Source organism: Pseudorca crassidens, chromosome 7 (assembly GCF_039906515.1).
Source record: "Pseudorca crassidens isolate mPseCra1 chromosome 7, mPseCra1.hap1, whole genome shotgun sequence".
In the NCBI taxonomy this organism is placed as follows: Eukaryota; Metazoa; Chordata; class Mammalia; order Artiodactyla; family Delphinidae; genus Pseudorca; species Pseudorca crassidens.
Window position 1 is genome coordinate 75,868,618 of NC_090302.1, and position 13,417 is coordinate 75,882,034.

General features: G+C 36.5%; 1 protein-coding gene across 1 annotated transcript in view; it reads right to left on the bottom strand.

Annotated features, from left to right (window-relative positions):
* LINGO2 (leucine rich repeat and Ig domain containing 2) overlaps positions 1-12,686 on the bottom strand; it is a 196,497-nt gene extending 183,811 nt beyond the window's left edge. The window contains exon 1 of the mRNA XM_067744563.1: positions 12,589-12,686. The gene's annotated coding sequence lies outside the window, so the exon portion shown is untranslated. The remainder of the gene's footprint in view (positions 1-12,588) is intronic.
* Positions 12,687-13,417: the final 731 nt, after the last annotated feature.

The window sequence follows — 13,417 nt, forward strand, 5'->3', positions numbered from 1 at the left end:
ATATGGTACCATTTCTCAGGGTAACTATCCAGCTACCTGATGGCAGGTTAATTACCACGTCTACCATGGAGGAAGCAGCATTTTGTTCTTACTGGAATAGACACTCTAGATACAGACTTGCCTTCCCTTCGTGCTATACTTCTGTCAAAACTGCCATCTGTGGACTTATAGAACGCCTTATCTGTCATCAAAATATTCCACACAGCATTGCTTCTGGTCAAGGAACTCACTTCACAAGGAAAGAATTCTGACAGTGGGCCTGTGCTCATGGAATTGACTGGGCTTACTATGTCAGCCACAATCCTGAAGCAGGTAGCTTGATAGAGTGACCTTTTGAAAACTCAGCAGGAGTGTCAGATAGTTGGCAATACCTTGCAGGTCGGGGGAAAGGTTCTCCAGAAGGCGGTGTATATTCTGAACCAGTGTCCAATACATGGTGCTATTTCTCCCATAGCCAGATTCATAGGTCCAGGAGTCAAAGGGTAGAAATGGGCACTGCTCACTATTACCTTAGTGACCCATTAACAACATTTTTGCTTCCTGTTCCTGTGACGTTATGCTTGCTTGCCCAGAAATCTCAGTTCCCAAAGGAGAAATGCTTTCACCAAGAGACACAACAATGACTCCATTGAACTGCAAGTTAAGACTGCTACCCAACCACTTTGGACTCTACATGCCTCTTAACAGGCAAAGAAGGAAGTTACTGTAACAGCTGGGGTGAATGATCCTGACTCCTAAGGGGAAACTGGACTACAGCTCAACAGTGGCGATAAGGAAGACTATGTCTGGAATACAGAAGAACCCTTAGGATGTCTCTCAGTATTACTACTTCCTGTGATTTAGGTCAACGGAAAATTGCAACAACCCAACCTAGGCAGGATTACAAAGGTCCCAGACCCTTCAGAAATGAAACTTTGGGTCACCCCACCAGGTAAAGAACCATGAACAGCCTGGATGCTTGCTGAAGGCAAAGGAAATACACAGTGAGTAACAGAAGGAAAAGATAAATACTAGCCATGACCATGTGACTAGTTATAGAAACAAGAACTATATGAGTTTTCTCCCTTTATTTTGTTATGAATGTGTGTGTGTGTTACGCACTCTTGTGGAAAAGTAGTACTTTTTTTTCTTTTTAACCTCTTTATTGGAGTATAATTGCTTTACAATGGTGTGAGTTTCTGCTGTATAACAAAGTGAATCAGCTATACATATATCCCAACATCCCCTCCCTCTTGCATCTCCCTCCCACCCTCCCTATCCCACCCCTCTAGGTGGTCACAAAGCACAGAGCTGATCTCCCCGTGCAATGCAGCTGCTTCCCACTAGCTATCTATTTTACATTTGGTAGTGTATATATGTCCATGCCACTCTCTCACTTCATCCCACTTCCCCCTCCCCATAGTAGTGTGTTTTTTGTTACATGCAGGATAGTTATATCTTGTTAGATAGAGCTATGATCTTGTTATAGTCTTTGTTTGAAGATTAAGTATGATTTAAAATGTGTATGAATGTTGAGTTGGCAAGGGGTGGACTTGTGATGGTTAATTTTATCTGTCAACCTGATTGGGCCATGCGGTGCCCAGATATTTGGTTAAACATTGAACACTATTATGGGTGTGTCTGTGAGGGTGTTTCCGGATGAGATTAACATGTGAATCAGTAGATAAGTAAAGCAGATTGCCCTCCCCTCTGTGGATGGGCCTCATCCCATTACTTGAAGGCCTGCATAGAACAAAAAAGCTGAGTAAGGGAGAATTTACTCCCTCTGCCTGATTATCTTTGAGCTGGGACATTTTTCTCCCGCCTTCTGATGTGGTCTCCAACTACAGGTTACATCATTAGCTCTCCTACTTCTCATGCCCTCAGACTCAGACTGAAACTATACTGTTGGTTCTCCTGGGTCTTCAGTTTGCCTACTGCAGTTCTTGGGACTTCTCAGTCTCCATAATGGGATGACCCAACTCCTTATTACCATATACATATGTATACAGTCCACATAGATATTACATATTTTTACTATATTTTATTGGTTCTGTTTCTTAGAGAACCGTAATACACACATTTAACATCATTTAATAAAATTTAATATAATTGTATGCAAGTTGCGTGTCAGTTGCAATATCTATTTAAACATATAATTTAAGTCTTAAAAATTTTGAAGGGGAGCCAAAGTGCTTAATAAAGTGGTCCCGAATATCTTGCCAACAACTCTGCTCTTACAAGAGTTTAATTAAAGCCAGGCCTTCAGAATCAACCTCCCTAATTTTCTTCCCAGCAAGTTGGTTTATTCTTCTTCTTCTGTCCTTGTCACTCATATTTAGTTAGGGTCTGGAGTACTGGGTTTGCATGAGCCATAGATCTAGAAGTTTTCTGCTATAATTTAGGCTGGAGCATATATCTTTTCATGATTTTAAATATAATTTTATGGTTATCTTTACTGGAATTTTTTAACATAAAAAAGCCAATAGCTGTTTGATAGAAAAGTATTTTTGTAATGTCTTATTTGCTCTTATAATAAATGAAGAATTATTACAGTTTTTTATAATGGTAGACATAGTACCTTTTAAGTTTTTGATCATTTAAACAAAGTAGACATATCAAACTTTATCTAATGATAAACTTGTTATCTTTCCTTTAAAAAATATTCTGGTATATCTTTGGTCCCATGGGGAGAGAGGAAGAGTTTCTAGAGAATTTATGCAAAGTAAATCACTCACACCTGGATAATTAGAGCAGCTGAACAAAAGAAACTCCATGTGAGGGTACATTTCTGTTCAGCTCAGGAATTACACATTTTCAGGAAATAGTTAGAAATAAAATTCCTCTTATATAGCCACTATTAGCTTTGAGGCTAAATACTTTATATATTTTTTCAAGTTTATCCTTATAAAAATCCTAGGAGGTAGATATTGTCCCAATTCTATAGATAAAGATAATAAGCCTCAGAAAAGTTAATAAACTTGCTCAAGACGACCTTGACACCTAAATCAAAGTAACCAGTCACTAAGGTCTGATCTTAGCCCCCTGTAACTCAAGACGCTTAGTCTTCACCATCCAATTTTAGTGAATTTCTCCAAAGCTTAAAAGGCCAACAATCATCATTTAACCCAGAACACAGCTCAGTTTCTCCCCCTGGACACTTCAGATTTTTTTCTTTCTTTTTTTTTACTTCAATAGCAACTGCAATAATTTAGAAATACCTACCTCTATTAAAATACATAGCTGAAGATTATAAAATGTGCTTTGTCTACCTGTATACTATATGAGAGACAAAGAAAGATGCCTTTCCAACACAATTAGTCAATGACAGAGCTGGGAATTAAAATCTTTTACTTCTGCTCATCTCTTCAAATGCAGAATTGGTGCATTTTTTTTCATGAGGCCATTTTTCACATTTGAACCGAAGATAAGCGATGTAGTGAGATAATGTAATTTTCTTTCACTTCACCAGTCTTTGATTAAAGAAGTTATAGCCTTGCTTTGAAAAGCAGACATTTTTCAGTGACTCATTAAAATAATCAGGAACTTTACTCCACTTCCTTTGATGGTGGTGCTTACATCCTTGACCTCTTCCGAGAACATCATATAAAAGGCTAATAATGCTAATATTAACAAGCATATAAAATAAGTGTTATAATTATCAATCCTAAAGAATTTATATAAACTAGTACATTCATGGTCATTTTAATGAATCTACATCAGTAAGTCTGCATAAGATTGGAATTCCCAAAAGCAAAACCTTCCCCTACATTCCACAAATGAAAAAGCAAGAGACAAGGAAGGTGAGAAAAGTATTGCCCCCATATCTAATATGAAAGACCCTTTATTTGTCCAAGAAAAGGCCATTCTCCCCTAATGGTCAATTTCACTAAAAGTTTGTCCCTTCAGCTATCAGTGATCCTTAAAAGGCTTAGCTTCTAGGAGGGAGTGGTCTATTCAGTCATGCCTGAAGCTATTTTTCAGGTTAGTTAAGTATCAAAAATCTTAGAGTAGCCCTGCTGAGAGCATCATTACCTGCTACCTCAGAAGGAGAACCACAATTGTCCAACTCAGTGATGCAGGGTCTGGACCTCAGCAATGACTATATTGGCATCTCAGTTATTACTAAAAAAGTCACCAGAGTTATAACCTTGACCATCAGCAATTTACTCGACAAAAGAAAGCTTAGCTTCCAACAGCTTTCTGGAGTTGGTTAAAATGCGGGTTACATACACTCTTATTTATACAATATACACACACGTGGTGGGTACATATGGATACGGAATAAGGTCTCCTTAACTCAAATTATGCAAGTGAATATATCCTTGTTTTAAATTTATTCCCTTTTCTTATTATCCAGTTATGACACAAGGCTTGCAGCTACAAAACTGGATATGCACTGGGGCACAAATGCAGAAAGCAAAACTGATAAGAGGAATGCAGATTTTAATTAAAGGGCAGAAAGTGAAGCATTTTTCATGGTTAACAATAGAAATGCTTAGATTCTTGGCTCTTTTCACTGAATTTTTTTCTTCCCACTGTGAGATTTAATTTAAACTATAAAGGAATTTTACTTCCAGAAAGGTTTACAGAAATTGCTTACAAAATACACTGAGATGTGCATACTAGAAATTAAGAAAGGTATCACAAAATTTAGAAAATGAGAGAAAACAAAATGAACATTACAAGTACTGGCAAAGAGAAATCTATGCTTTCATTTTGGGGGTAAAAAGCAAAACTGGGTCATTCTGAATAATCCAAAAGGACCATTGAACTCATTTATTAATGAAGGTGGGTAACATTTGGTCTCATGATTATTAATTGAAGTTATTTATGCCTATCTTTCAAGTCATCTTACAAGCACTTCTCAAATTTCTTGAAATGTCTTTGAAGTAAAAATTATTTTTATATGAGAACTGTGTGCATGCAAATATAGACAATAATTTCAAGGTAACCTCGGTCCCTCAAGCAAAACAAAATCTTAATGTTCCATCTAAAAAAATCTAAATCTTAAAGACTTAAAGAGCTGGACTTAAAAACCAGCAGACATATATACACTACCAAACGTAAGGTAGACAGCTAGTGGGAAGCAGCTGCATAGCACAGGGAGATCAGCTCCGTGCTTTGTGACCACCTGGAGGGGTAGGATAGGGAGGGCGGGAGGGAGGGAGACTCAAGAGGGAAGAGAGATGGGAACATATGTTTATGTATAACTGATTCACTTTGTTATAAAGCAGAAACTAACACACCATTGTTAAGCAATTATACTCCAATAGAGATGTAAATAAATAAATAAATAAAAATAAAATTAACTTCCATTCAACCACTAAAAAAAAAAAACCAAAAAACAGCAGACATCACAAGATAAAAAGAAAATAAAACTTCTGGGTTATTGTGAAAAGCTCATTAATATTCTCCGTCGACACAGAGCTAAGGGAGGCCAGGCAATGAGGAACTTTTCCCCTCCAAATTTCCAAAACATGAAAAGTTTGATCTGTAACACAAACTCAGAGGTGTTCACTGAGTGGGTCAGGTATGATTAACGCACATGATAGCGTGATTTAAAGTCTTCATACTAATTAAATCACTTGTCCCTGTCACCTACAATTCCTCAGCAGACGTTATATTTACCAAAAAGCAGGGGCCATACTTCTTATCACATAACCTTTGAATGCACACATATCACTTTATCTCATTTCTTGTCATTTCTTTCTATTCTATCCTCACTGAGCTACTGCTATTTAATACCTCTGTACATTTGCCCATGAAGTTCTCTCTCACTGCAAACCATTTTCTCTCTAGCAAACTTCTACTTGCATCTCAAAATCTAATTCAAGTTTCCACCACCCCCTGAATTTTCCCGTAGCACATGGTACATACATTTTCTACATTACTTAAGAAACTATCTGGTCATTATTTGGTTAATATTCTGCCTTCCATACTAAGTTGTAGGCTCCACAAAGACAGGGCCATTCTCAAACATGAATGTATCCCTAATGGCTATTATATGGCTCAACACATGGTAGAAAAATCAAGATTTTTTAAATAAATGAAAAGCGTTCTTTGATAATTTCTTTATTGCATAGTGTACTTAATATAATCATTAATCATCAACAACATAAAATTAGAGTTCATATTGGAAACATATGATCTTGAGTCCAAACCAGTAATGTTCAAATTAAAATTTGATTGAGAATCCTAATGAAGAAAATTGCCTCAGCTATTCAACACTGATGAGAAAAGGAAGTTCTTGTTAGCTGATTAGAGAAAGGTTAACTTATTTCTGTCATGGTATTAGCTGGAGTTGAGATCTAGGACAGGCCTTCATTTACCAATATTTCTGAAATAATGGGCCTGGCGCTCACTTTAGAATTTTTAGAAATGTACCCTTTACTAACTACCCCTGCTTCCTTTAAGTGATTGTCAACTGGGAGCAGAATCGTCACCCACAGGAGGATATTTGCAAATGTGGTCTAGGGACACTGGCTGTCACAACACTGGAGGATGCTAGTGGCATTTAGTAGCCAAGAGCTTATATCCTACAATGCTTGGGAAAACCCATGTAAAAAACAAATGTTCCCCCCAAACCATAATACTTCATTATGTAATACTTCAAGTGATCCAAGAGTCATTTTGTATTGATTTGTATTACCAACTTCTGCAGACTTTATGACACCATGGGATACATTCCAATCTCATGTTAGTCTATGCACGTAATGACATTTCATTGTCATGCACAATTCTTAGTTAGAATTGTTAACCAAGTAGAAGTCTTATTGGAAAATTGTAAGAAAAAAAAAAATAGATTCGCTTCTTCAGCACATTTCCAGGTTGCCCTGAAAACAAGACTTTCATGGATGGATTACTAAAAGAAACTGCCTTTGTTGCCCAACTTTCTTCCTTTATTTGAATATTTCAAAGACCAGTTTCCTTTGAAACTGATCAGGGTTTACTTTCTTTTTCTGTGGCAATTAAAGTTACATACCATACATTATTAGCTTACACTGTTAATAATAGATGTTTCCAGAAATCCCTAATAATTTTATCCTCTAAGAATGAAAGCAATGAAGCCAACACCTGAAATCAGATATGTGTAGTGTTTCCTTAAAATAAGTATCTTAAATAGAGAAAGAAATTAGTCATGGGTTTATTGATAGATCTGGGTTTGAATCCTAACTACAACGTAATACATTTCATGTATACAACAAAGGGTCTGGATCAGAAAATGGTAAGGCGAATAATGTCAAAGAAAGCAAACACCTTATCAATAGTTTTACATATCTGAAAAAAGACTAGGTTAATGAAATGAAGTAAAGGGAATCTCAATTTATTAGTGAATAGCTAGCATTAATTTGAGGAAAGAATTCTCTGACCTTCCTATCCTGAGGATTTTGGTTTAATCGGCAGAAATATCCCAAAGTATTAATGATTCCATCTGATGGGTTAAGGACACTTGCCCTTTAGACCACCAATAATTCCATTTATATGGTTCCCTTCTTGCCAAGTAAATTTCTATTTTGCCTTTTCATTCTGGTTTTCCTAACTGACCAGATGATCTAAGAATTGTGACTCAGTTGGCAGTCTTAATTCTCATTATGGATTAATAACTTTCTATTTGGTTTATATGGAGTTTTGTTACTGAAAATTTATTCAAGTAGATTTCAATTTGACCAATTCCAGATACATGGGCAAAATTGAATTTCTGGAATAAACACTCTCAATTGGCTATCTGTCCAGATCCCACCAGTTAGATGCTCCCTAGCTGAGTGGCAAGTGAGTCCTACTCAGAAATCAACTTGCATTTTCTATAATTGCAACAATAAACAGCAAATTTGGGGAAAATCCCTAACTGGGTATACATTAGATCCTTTAGCTTTGTGTCCCAATGGGAATATTCAAATTCAGAGTCCTAGAGAGTCAAAAAAAGCAAAACTGGTAAGTCAAATGCAGATTCTGATGACTGAAAAATGAAGAGCCAGCCAAACATTTTAAATGGAGAAAGGACAGTGTTATTTTGGTTTTGCACAGATATTTCACATCTTGAAGTTGATAATCCCTTTCATATGGAAGCCCAATAAAATCACATCTGTTCAGTTTCAAATAGCAGAGGATCAGAACTGCAAAATATGTTGAAAGGAGCAGGCAAATGAGCAAACAGGCTTAAATGGGTTAAGGAAATAGATGAACTAGTGAATCAAATTGTTCAACATTTTCAATATGGACTGAGCAATGACTAAGAAGAAGGAGGTTTTCAGTTTAGTTTTACTTGTGAAAGATAAACATTAAGGGAAAAGAGGAGGTATTTAGCATAGAACAAAAGCATATAAATAGAAGACCCAGTGATAAAAGTGAGAAAATGAAGCTTTAGAATCAATAGCAAGTAAATATTTCTAATCACAAGAACTGCCTAGTAAATTGCTCATAAGAAAAGGCAACAACTCAGATTCCCAAGAGAAATTTTCAAGAGCTATTTCAATCCAAAGGAAAAATTCAGTTAAATAGGAAGTAGTTCTTAAACCTTCTAGGTCAAAGTAGTTTTTATAAAAATTTTGGTTTTGACTTCTAGCATATACTTAACTTAGAAAGGATAAACTATTTGTTCAGGAATGCCTTAAATCAACAATGTTATTAATACATATGTAGGATGTAGATAGGTAGGTGAGTAGGTAGTCAGATAAAAGTATGGAGACAAATAGACGGATGGAAGAGTATACAGAAAAACAGATGAAAAGATAAAATTAGTTTAAACCCTTTGAAAATTAATTGATTAAAAAAATTTTTTTAACTTATTGGAGTATAGTTGCTTTGCACTGTTGGTTTCTGCTGTGCAGCAAAGTGAATCAGCCGTACATATACACAGATCCCCTTTTTTAGATTTCCTTCCCATTTAGATCACCACAGAGCATTGAGTAGAGTTCCCTGTGCTATACAGTAGGTTCTCATTAGTTATATATTTTATACATAGTAGTGTATATATATCAATCCCAATCTCCCAATTCATCCCACCACCCCTCGTCACCCCTTGGTATCCATAAGTTTGTTCTCTACATCTGTGGCTCTATTTCTGTTCTGCAAATAAGTTCATCTGTACCATTTTTCTAGATTCCACATATAAGCGATATTATATATTTTTCTCTAATTGATCTTTAGAGTTCTTTAATAATTGCATTAAGGGTCTTGCATTATAGAAATATCTGCAATTTCCTTTAAGCTTGATTGTGAATGACATAAATTATTTTGAATGAGAAAAATACTTTTTTTTATTAGGGTTTCCCAGATATAAGCTTATCTTGGTTGGCACAGTGTTTCTCAAACTTGGCTACAAACCAGAATTCCTGGGATGCTTGTTAAAGGTACACATTCCCAGGATCTATACCAGCTCATTCACAGGAAACAGAATCTTCCAGGGGAGGAGTCTGAGAATAGGAAGTTTTAAAAAGCACTATTGAGATTCGTATGGTTCCAGGATTCAGTGTAACAGCATCCATAAATCCAGGAATAAGAGTTTCAATATGTAAACTTTTTCTAAGAGTCAATTTCAATTTTAGGGAAATTGGGATAGTAAGTGGTAGATTTTATCTGCTGGGTATATATTCAATTCAGTTTCCCAAGAATGGCCTAAAGCCTACTGACTATGTTTAAACCTCTGCTAAGTGCTCGAGGATGGGGGCAGGGTAAGAGGAGGTAGTAATAACCAAATAACAACAACAAAAGACAAGACTCCTGCCAACAGAGAGCTTACAGTCTGGTTTGGCAAACATGAATAACAAAGACAAATGGAAGCTTATGCAAGACAGTATATGATAAAGCATTTGGGGATTGAGGAAGTACAACGAGAATGTAAAAAGAAATTGTGGAAATTGATGAATAAAAACATTACTTACCAGTCAACGTCAATTGCATTACCAACAGGAAGAAAGGTACTGTTCCATCTCCAACAAGTAAGAAGAAGGTTACTACTTTACTACCCAACTGGAGGTATTCCCCTCACCTGGCAACAGCCCAGCCAATGAGAGACTGTCACAGTTCAGCCAATGAAATGCCAGTACACTTCGCGCTCCTAGTTACTTCCGTTGGACACTTTGTTTATAATAGCCCCTCTGACCTCCCCCTTCTCCTGTATGACACAACACTCCTCGGCTTCCTTCCCTGGACTTGTCTGTGGTCACCACAGATTGCATGTCCCAAACTGCAATTCTTTGCTGTTCTGAAATAAACCCGTTTTGCTGGTAAAATAACTAGCTGTTTTAATGGTTTAGGTCAACATAGTGATATCAGTGCGGGCTTGAGTTGAACCCCAGTTAAAAAATTGATGGACTCCTGTAGCTAATTTAGTCCAGTGAGGATATTTTGCAATAGAAAACTCTGAAGGGTAAGATTGCAATACCCAGGTATTCAACCCACTCAAAATGAACACAGTGAAGAACAGAGGCAGGAACAAGAGTGGGGAGCCGTCAGGTCATGAAGGAGGCCAATCAGGCAGAAAAACATAGAACCTTCTCTTCTCTTTTCTTCTATCCTTCATTGTTTTGTTACAGTGTTCTCCAAACCAGTGTTATTAGGCCAGAGAAAGAAATGCTGTGCTCTTACCTGGTTTCAAGAGGAGGGCATATGAGAAACCCCCAGTGATTACTAGAGGATATTGGGGGGAGGAGGGAAGAGGTGAAGGTTAAGAGCAGTAGAATATGCAGTGTTCACTACAGGGAGTTTTTTATACACTCGATCATTCATAGTCTAAACTATGAGGTACCAGGGATTTATTTGTAGACTTTGGGTATTTTATTAGTTATTTACATTTTTTTTGAATTTTATTTTATTTTATTTTTATACAGCAGGTTCTTATTATTTATTTTACACATATTAGCGTATATACATCAATCCCAATCTCTGAATTCATCCCACCACCACCCCCCAAACCCCCACCCCCCACCCCCACCACTTTCCCCCCTTGGTGTCCGTACTTTTGTTCTCCACATCTGTGTCTCTATTTCTGCCCTGCACACCAGTTCATCGACTTTGGGTGTTTTAAACAGCTCTGTAATGCTGCAGAGACTGAAGTAGCCTATAAAATTATGTTTTTATACAGTATTTTCTAAGAACGTCAAATTGCTTTCTCAAGACCACCGCATTATAATCTCTTCTTAAGGAATAAATTTTGATTTATAGCTAGAGTCAGAACTTGGTATCTGTACTCTAATTCAGTTCCGGGATATGCTTCTGACCTATTGTTGTGAACACTTGGAAAACATTTGCTCCATGTTTGAGCAAACTATGTGTTAATATCCTTTCTTCCTCCTCCCCCGAGCTTTTTCTCTCTCGCCTCAGCAGATATGAAATTTGAACAGAAGGTCTTGAAGTTCCCAGTTTTATGCATCCTTTAAATATTTAAAAATAAATTTTATATTTAAAAAATTCTTCCCTTTACCCACAAACCCCCCACCCACCAATGAATAGCTTCAACTAAAGTGGCATAAACTATTCTATCCCAGGCTCAGTACCCTAAGATTCCTTGATCAGAATTCTTTCTAATTAGGGCTGTCTCTCTCCCAAGCTATCGGGGCCTGAGGCCCTGTGGCTGATTTGCTCTGTGCTAAGGTTAGTCCTGATTTCCATGTCTTTGTTGAGCAGACATATGGGAAGGGACAAAATTGTACTTCACTGTCAAAAATGATTCAATAAAGTTCCACTTTTTATTTTTAAATAGCATCTTGAGAGAAAGTTTTATCCCCACTCAGCCCCTCATATGGTAGCAATCACCACAGGAGCACACAGCCCTCATTGGTTATGAACTACCAGCCAGTCCACAATCAGCCCCCTTCAGATGTAACTGCCCACAGGTCAAAAGTGAGCAGTTGGTCCTAAACTTCCCGGATAGTCACACAGGTTGCTATCTCTGGGCTCCTTTTTGCAACAATCTCTACCTTTAGGATGTGTCAGAATTGGGAAGGAGAAGAGCCAAAACAATTCCTACATAATCATCCTACCCTACTGCCACCCACAGTAATCTCAATGTTTTTGAAATGAACGCATAAACAGTGCTCACTGTATGTGATATGCTAGGCACTCTTCAGAGCACTTTGGCAATACTGACTCAGCTAATTCACTCGATCCTCATAATAACCTTAGGAAGTAGCTACCATTATTATCCCCAATTTACAGATGAGGACACAGACGTATAAAGAGGTTAAACAATTCGTCCAACATCACACAGCTAGTAAGATTTCCAGAAAAGGGAAATTAGGTCTTCCCCCCTAAAAGACAGATATTTGATTTTCCGAAAAACCGTGTGAATCAAATCAAATTAAAATATATTCCTGGGGATTCTTTTTTGTTTTCTATGCCTATAATTTATTCATCCCTAGAAATGTCAGGTTAGGACAAAACTATAAATCAACTCTAGTTAACAAGAGGCAGTAGGATGGATAAGAAGATGGGTGTTGAAATTCTGAAAAAGTTCACCAGTGGTATCCTTTTGGTGAGGCTGTAGTAGCCAGGAGGATCAGGTTAATCTCTAGAAAATTCCCTCTAAAAATCTTTTGCCTTCCCTATGGATTAAATTGCAACTCTACTACAGCAACAAGAACTTTTAGGACTTATCTTGCTTCTTACCTATTGTCAGGTGGAAGATAAGAGAAGCTCTCTACTGAAGACTTGATGGAAAATAGAGAGAAAAGAAGAATTAAAAGCAAAAATAAGTTAGGAATAAAAACTATGGAGTTTGTGCTTTAAAGAGGAACTAATACAATGAATTACCACTAGTTAGCCTAATATAGCAAAGATAGAGAAAGTACAAATACTGATTGTGGTTTGATAAGGGAAAAGAATTGCAGTTATAGAGGAAATTAAATGTTTGAAAACCTAGATAAAATGATTGATTTTCTAGGAAGACAAACTACCAAAATTGACTTAAGAAGTGATAAAAATACTAACAGGTCAATAATCATGGAGGATATTAACAACGTTTTCAAAGAGCTACTTTCTGAAGTAGTGCCAAACTTGATTTCAAAATTAAATTATTTTATTCTTAAAAAAACACATAATTCCTATGATATTTAATGTATCTCAGAATATAACATTATTTTGTTATATTTAGGAAGATTCCTAATTATTTTACAAATCCAGAGCAACATTTATACCAAATCCTGAGAAAGTTTACACACTGAAATGACAAAATTACACTAATTTCACTTTTTATGATCAATTAAAAAAAACTCTAAACAAAACCCAGTAGTATATTGTGAGAATAATTCATTATGACCAAGTTTGACATTATTGAAAAGCAAAGATATTCCAGCATTTAGCATATCAATAATTGTAACTGACTGTTGGAATAAATCAATAAAGACCATATAATCCCTTTAGTAGATGCTTAAGAAGTATTTGATGAAATCCAACATTTCCATTACAAATGAGGATTATGTAATGCTTTCTTAACTAA